Source organism: Marmota flaviventris, chromosome 13 (genome assembly GCF_047511675.1).
Source record: "Marmota flaviventris isolate mMarFla1 chromosome 13, mMarFla1.hap1, whole genome shotgun sequence".
NCBI lineage: Eukaryota > Metazoa > Chordata > Mammalia > Rodentia > Sciuridae > Marmota > Marmota flaviventris.
In genome coordinates, this window is record NC_092510.1 from 50316695 (window position 1) to 50325012 (window position 8318).

Below are 8318 nucleotides of genomic sequence, written 5' to 3' on the forward strand. Positions count from 1 at the left end.
GGCTCGGACAGTGTCCCAGTTGCCACTTTTTCCTTATGGAGGTTGGTAAAGGATGCTTTATTAACAGATAAAGTAAAGATCAAGGATCAACTTGCTGAATGTGAACAGGCCCTTAATCAGGTGCAGGAGGAGCAAATGGCAGAATCCTTAAAGGATGAGGGTCCTCTTGAGGACTCAGGCTCAGGGGGTAGGAAACGCCTCCAGATTTCTAAGCCCAAAAAGGATCCTGAGGACCTCAGTTCTCTCTCTGAGGAAGAGGAGGGATTAGAAAGGGAGATAGAGGAACTAGAACATCGCCTTAAAAGGGCAAATGTGAGGGTGCCTAGGGCCCCCTCAGTTGCCGCACCTCCTCCCTATAATCCTGATTGGAATGAGGACGCCCCTACTAGACAGGCGGGGGTCCACTGGGGTTCTAGAGCGGCTCAGGTTTTTCCAATGATTGAAAACGCCGATGCTGATGGACAGCCGGCCAGAGCCCATGTCCCCCTAGCCTTCAAGGACATAAAACAGCTTAAGGAGGCGGTCATTAATTATGGACCTCATGCCCCTTTCACATTGACCCTCTTCGAGTCCTTCTCAGCCAGTCAACTAATACCTAATGATTGGCAGCAACTTTGCAGGGCTGTGCTATCTGGAGGGGATTTCTTATTGTGGAAAAGTGAATATCATGAAAGGTGCCGCGAGCTGGCTCAGATTAACCTAAATGCGGGCCATCAACGGCGAAATGCTGAAATGTTAACAGGAACTGGGCAGTATGCCACCATAGGCCAACAAATTAATTACGACCCAGGTGTTTATGCTCAAATAGCCTCAGCTGCAGTTCATGCCTGGAAAGCCCTGCCCATTTCTAAGACTGAAACAAAAATTTCCAAGATCTCTCAAGGGCCCTCTGAACCTTATTCGGACTTTATAGCCCACCTAATGCAGGCGGCTGGAAAAATATTCCCTAATCTGGAACAGGCTATGCCACTTATTAGACAACTGGCATATGAAAACGCTAACACTTACTGCCAAAATGCTATTAAGTCCTCCCGGGCCAAAAGTATAGATGACATGATTCGAGCATGCAAAGATATAGATGGGCCTCATATTACTGGTCAGGTTTTGGCTGCTGCCCTTAAGACTGGAATGCAAAAAGCTGATAACAGGGGAACCCGCTCTAAGGGGTGTTTTAAATGTGGAAAAGAGGGACATATAAAGAGAAACTGCCCGGAAAAGAGCGAGGGTGCTGGCAGAGGGATGCCTGGAATCTGTCCTAGATGTCATAAAGGAAATCATTGGAGCAGTGAGTGCAGGTCAAAATTTGACATCCAGGGTAACCCAATACCGTCGGGAAACGGGAGCAGGGGCCCGCCCCGGGCCCCGGAAGCCAAAGTGTACGGGGCAGTGCAGGGACAGGACAGTGCCCCAGGGAGTGGGCGTCTCCGCCACCTCCCACTGACCAACCCCTTTCTATCTGGGAACTCCCCAGGGGAACACCAGGAAGCGCAGGACTGGACCTCAGTTCCACCTCCCGAGCGGTATTAACTCCCCAAATGGGACCTCAGACGCTGCCTACTGGGGTTTTTGGGCCCCTGCCAGAGGGGACGGTGGGACTAGTGTTGGGACAAGGTAGCGCAACTCAGTGGGGCTTGAAGATTCTTACGGGGGTTGTTGATGCTGATTATCAGGGAGAGATAAAAATAGTAGTAGAAGCTACCCAAGGAATTGTTATTCTTCCCCCCGGGGAGTGTATAGCTCAATTGCTGCTGCTACCCTTAGCTTCCATTCCTGGGCACACCCTCCGTGGGTCCCGGGGCGACGGCAGCTTTGGCTTCACTGGAACTCCCCAGGCCTTTTGGGTAGCTCATTTGGATTCACGTCCCAACCTGACCATTGAGATACAGGACAAAGCTTTAATCATAGCTCTCAAAGTCTATAGTTCTATTCCTCTTAATGTATATACTGACAGCTTGTATGTAGCCAATCTGGCTCTAGTCATAGAAACAGCATCATATATTGGAAAGCAATCCACCATCACAGAACAACTACAGGTAGTTCAGCTTCTCATTTGGGCTAGACGAGATCCTCTATACATTGGCCACATCCGAAGCCATTCAGGGCTCCCTGGACCTTTGTCAGAGGGCAACGCAAAAGCAGACGCTGCTACTCATGCTGTTGGCCTTTCCTGTGTGACGACCAAATATGACAAGGCCTTACAATTCCATAACAAATTTCATTTAAATGCACAGTCTTTACGCTTCCATACAGGATGTTCACGAGACCAAGCTTTACAGATTGTCTCATTATGTCCAACCTGTGCACCATTTATTCATTCTCCTTCCCTTGGGGTTAATCCAAGAGGACTACAACCTAATGATGTCTGGCAAACTGATGTTACACACTTCCCTAGCTTTGGTAAGCTCTCCTTTATACATGTTTCCACTGACACATATTCTGGCTTCATTTTTGCCACCTTACATACTGGAGAGAAGGCTAAGGACGTAATCAGTCATCTTCTAAAAGCCTTTTCCTCCATGGGCACCCCACGATGCCTCAAAACCGATAATGGTCCCGCATATGTAAGCCAGGCGGTTCAACGGTTTTGCACCCAATGGGAAATTAATCATAAGACTGGAATCCCTTATAATCCACAGGGACAGGCTATCGTGGAACGAGCCCATCAACATTTAAAAACTTATTTACAAAAAACAAAAGAGGGGGAGATATACCGGAATTGTCAGGGACCACAAGCGCTTCTAAGCATAACCTTATTTACTTTAAATTTTTTACTCACTGACACTGGAGGGCGCACGGCTGCACAACGCCATTTTTCCCCTCCCACTGTACAAGATGCTCAAATAAGGTGGAAAGATTTATCCACTGGAAAGTGGCAACCCCCGGCTCCACTCTTAGCTAGAGTGAGGGGAGCTGTATGTGTTTTTCCCCCAGGAACTGAGAAGCCCATTTGGATCCCGGAGCGCTGCACCAGACCGGTGAATGAAAATTCAAGACAAAATGAAGTTCCCAAGATGGCTGATCCTGCCGCTGTTGTTCTCACCCCTTCAAGTGAGTGCCAAGACACACCTCATGAGCTGGACCCCACTTGTGGCATTCCTTCTGGACAGGTTGGTTGAAGGAGGGCTTGACCCCCCACCTGGGAATATTCATGAATATCTTTTTGGAGCCCCTTGTGAGTGTAAGGGAGGGCCCCGGCACTCGGCCCCCTCTGGTTATATCCAGAGCATTGATTGTGGGACTAAAGTAGCCTATATGGCGGCTGAACTCAATCAAAACATCAGAGGATTTGAGCAACCAAAATGGGTACGGCTATACATTCTTACCGCCGCCTATCTCAACAGCTTATAGATGATGTGCAAACCCTGTCGGGAACCATTAAAGACTTACAAGACCAGATAGACTCTCTAGCAGAAGTAGTTCTTCAGAACAGGCGGGGTTTAGACTTGCTTACTGCCAATCAAGGGGGAATTTGTTTAGCCCTTGGGGAGAAGTGCTGTTTTTATGCTAACAAATCTGGCATAGTTCGCACAAAAATTAAACAACTCCAAGAAGACCTAGAAAAAAGGAGGAGGGAATTATTTGAGAACCCTCTCTGGACTGGACTTAATGGATTTTTGCCTTATCTTCTTCCCTTATTGGGGCCATTGTTAGGCCTCCTTCTAGTAGTGGCAATAGGACCCTGCATTGTAAATAAGATAGTACAATTCATTAAGGATCAAATTAATATCTTAGCCTCTAAGCCGATACAGGTTCACTATCAACGCTTGAAGATGGATGATCACCTCTCTGAGATATACTTCAGACCGATCCGAAGATGAGTGTCCTCCTTAAAAGAAGAACTCCTGCCATATCTTTTCTCTATGCATACCTCTCCCTCTTGCCTTCCTGTACTAGGATCTTTGCTGTCTAATCTCTCGGTCCAATCACATCTGCCATTCGGTGGTGACGGTCGTGGGTCCCGTAGGTGGAGACGGTTAAGCGTTCACCGCAATAATGTCTTGATAGGTCATAACACCTTGAGCTGATCTTGTAGTACCCAGTGACGGGCAACTTTCACGCTTGCTGTGCGACCTAAGACAGGGAATCGGGGCCTTCCCAGAGACGGGTAAGCATCGCAAGGGCTGTGAACGACCTAAGACAGGGGCTACTTGATTCCCACTGGCATGCAAAAAACAAAAGAGGGGGACTTGTTGGCAGCAGGTCCACCCTGGCCCCTGGAGCCCTACCTCCACTAGTTTGTTCTGCATGCCAGTGTGGCCAGCTCACAAGGCCATGGCGAACTTGCGGTTTTTCTGTTCCTGCTTGTCCGTCTGAGACATATGTATCCCACGGGAATGCCTTGACCTTTTCTGGTCTGATGGACTTATTGTTAAGGGAGGTTTCGGTACCTGACAATAATAGATGTGGAAACTAAATTTCTCCCCCCTCCCTCCTGCTTTTGGGTAGTTTTCCACTTCTGCTGCTTGGGGTATAAAAAAAGGTGTGTTAGCAATAAAGATTATTATTGACTCCTGGATGAAGAACCTTGGTGTCCTGTGTGTCTTTTAACCTCGCCGTCCCTCGCCGGACTCGGCTCCCTTGGCCGGACGCGGCAAATGCAATTTTTCTTTACAATAGGAGGGAATTCAGAGTTTATTTTTGGCTATTAGAAGAAATAAAGAGCATAATGCCTGACAATTCTTACCAGGTGTGGTGGCATATGTCTGTAATTTCAGTGACTCAGAAGGCTGAGGCAGGAGTGTTACCAAAAGTTCGGTTCTTGTCCCTGATACCAATTTAATAAGGAGGACGTGATTTTTGAGAAAAGGGAAAAAGAAGGTTTATTGCTTTGTTAGCAAAGTAGAAGCACAGGGGACTCCCGTTCCAGAAGCTGTGATTCTACCAGTAAGGGGGGTAGAGAGGGTTTTAAAAGAAATGACTGAAGAAGCTATTCAAAGGTTTCATTCCAAGGGCTGGGGATATACCTCAGTTGGTAGAGTTCTTGCCTCGAAAGCATAAGGCCCTGGGTTCAATCCCCATAAAGGCCCTGGGTTCAATCCCCATAAGGCCCTGGGTTCAATCCCCAGCAACACACACACACACACACACACAAAAAGAAAAAAAAGAAAGCTTCATTCCAGATGTCCCCCATAGGGAGACTGCAATCCACTTATTAATTTGGGAGATGGCCTTTCCCTAGATCTGGCCATCCCAAAAGTCTGAATTACTTGGTTCCTGTAGTAGATGTGTTCTCAAAGACAGATAACTTGGCCTAGAATGTGAAAAAAATAATCTTGTTCCTCTCCTGAGGTTAGAGTAGGAGAGAGGGAGAAGAGGGGAAAAAATGTCTATTCTAAAATAAGTTTTAGTGACTGAGCAGCAAGGGCTATATTCAAAGCATGAGATAGACCACTGTTATAGGAGGATCACAAGTTCAAGCTTGGGCAACTTAGCAAGACTCTGTCTCAGAAATTTAAAAAGGGTTGGGAATGTAGCTCATTGGTACAAAAGTGCCCCTGGGTTAAATCCTTAAATCCCCAGAAACACACACACACACAGAGGAATAATCCTGGGGGATCACAGCTGTGTTAACAGTTCCTGTGCCCACCTGACTAATTCTGCATAACAAAGCTTAAAGGCAAGACCCAGAAGGATACAAATATTTACAAGTAACATCATTATGTGCCGGTCCAGAAGAATTAAAGGAATATTAAAATATAGAGCACTTAACAGGATAAAATTCACAATGTCTGACATTTCATAAAATTACCAGGCATCCAAAAAAAGTAGGAAAAAATGACTATGATGGTTAATTCTTATGTGTCAATTTGGCCACATGTTGTCCAGATGTTTTGTTAAACATTCCAGATGTGTCTGTGAGGCTATTTCTGGATGAGATTAACATTTGAATTTGGAGCCTCTCCCTAATGTAGGTGGAACTAGTTCAAGTTATCAAGGCAAAAATAGACAAAGATTCTAAGTAGTGGAGAACTTGTTCTCATTGTCTGACCTCAGTATTTCCTTGCGTTTGGGCTTGGACTAGGATTGGAATTTATACCACCATTTCTTTTTCTTCTCAGGCTTCTGGACTTAGGCTAGAACTATACCATCAGGTCTTCTGGATCTCCAACTTGCCAGTTGCAGATGTTGGGTCTCCTCTGCCTCTACAATCATATGAGATAATCCAGCCAATCAATCAATTGATCCATCATTGAATTTCCTGTTGATTCTCTTTCTCTGGAGAGCCCTGACTAATACAGTGGCCCATAATAAATAGAAAAAAAAAATCAATCAATCAATAGACATTGATCCAGAAACAACATAAGATGAATTAGTAGACAAAAACATTTAAACTGTTATTATGGACTCAATTGTAGCTCAGTGGTGGAGTGAATGCTTAATATGCATGAGGTCCTGGGTTTAATTCCCAGTACCACACAGAGTTTTGTTTGTTTATATATATTTAGTTGTAGGTGAAAACAATATGTTATGCTCGAATTCGGGACCCCCAAAAGACCATCAGAGACCCAAGATCGATGTAAGCAGCAAAGAGGTGTTTATTGTGAGCTAGCTCGGTCCTCCATGCGCACACACAGCAACTGGTGACGCTGAGAGGCCCCGAGCCCAGGGTTTGCAGCAGTTTTATACATTCTTTGGAGAAGGCAGGGACCCCCACATACATCATAGCATCTCTTAGCAAATCATCACACACTGCTGGAAAATCAAATAACAACTCTAAAACATGATTAGCACATTCACTGGTGGGAACAAGTTGGGTAAAGGTGATTGGTTACTACAAAAGGGGTATTCATTTGAACTGATTGGTTTAAGCCAAGAGGGGTGTTCCTGCTGAACTACATGGTTTCCAAACACATTATCAACCACCATAAACTACTGGGAGGGTCATCTGGCATCCCAGGTATTTCCCTGTCTCATGCTGATTGGTGGCTGCTAGGGGGTTGCTATGGATCCCCACCTAGCCTGACTGAGTCAGGGACACCTGGCACAGCAGATCTATCCTGTTATTTGTAGATAAACCACTTAGCAGGGTGGGAATGTGCCTAGGAGTGCTCTGTGGGTCTTTTCAAGGACAAAGGTCATGTCCCTTCCTTGGACAGGCTTTGCTCTGAGGTAGAGACTGGTTTTTCAAATACCTTTATTTTATTTTTATGTGTGCTGAAGATTGAACCCAGTGCCTCACATGTGCTAGGCAAGAGCTCTACCACTGAGCCGCAACCCCAACCCCAACCCCATTGTTTTTAATATATATAAATATATGAACATATATGTATGTATGTATATATATATATATATATATATATATATATATATATATATATATATATGTATGTATAGTTGTAGATGGACTTTATTTTGTTTATTTTTATGTGGTGCTGGGATCAAACCCAGGGCCTTGTGCATGGTAGGCAAGTGCTCTACCACTGGGCCACACTCTCCAGCCTTTCAGAAAAAATATTTGAACCATGACTAAAATTTTTCCAAATTTGATGAATTCAAGAAGCTTAATTAACCTAGGTAGCAGTTAGACATGAGCAATGGGTCAGGAGTTCAAGAAAATATTTCGTGCAGAACAAATCAGTTAATCAAAAGCCCTGCCTCGGTGACACCACAAGATCTGACAAGTTGCTATATCAGGACTCTTGCCTGATCTCAGCCCTTTTATAATTTATTCCTTTTACAACACCATCTGGACCAGGTATAAATGGCAGATGAAAGAAAAGTTCAGTCCCTGACCTCAAGGATTCTCAATATTAATGAAAATCCCAGATTCAGGGGACAAGAACCAAAGCACTAGAATGTGTTTGTTCAAAAGAACCTAATCCATAAGACATCTTAAGCAAGGTCCTGCACAGATGACACAGACCAGAGATTCCCAGATATGGGGAAGCAGGATAATTAAGAATCTGCTAACTTAAAGGACTTATCAGCATGTGATACCGCTGGTTATCGGTGAGTTCTGCTCCCTCACATGTTGAGTTTGAACATTAGAGAGTCACGCCCAGGCAAGCATATAAAGCAGGGTTTATTTTAAAAAGGGGTAACATAGACTTTTCCTGGGAGGGAGAGGGGGCCATAGCTGGTATCCTGGTATCCCAAGAAGCAGGTGTTCTGCCCTTTTTATATGTCCTAAGCTTCCTTTGTTTTCCTGCCCTCTTCCCTTTGTCTCTCTCCTTCCTGCATACATGACTGGGCCCAGGAATGCTCAGTGGGATGGCCAAAAGGTGGGAAATGAGAAACTGATGTGACTCCATTTTTTAAAAACCAGCCTATACCTTCAGAGCAGGGCCTGTCCAAAGTGGGGGGAGGGTGACTCTTGT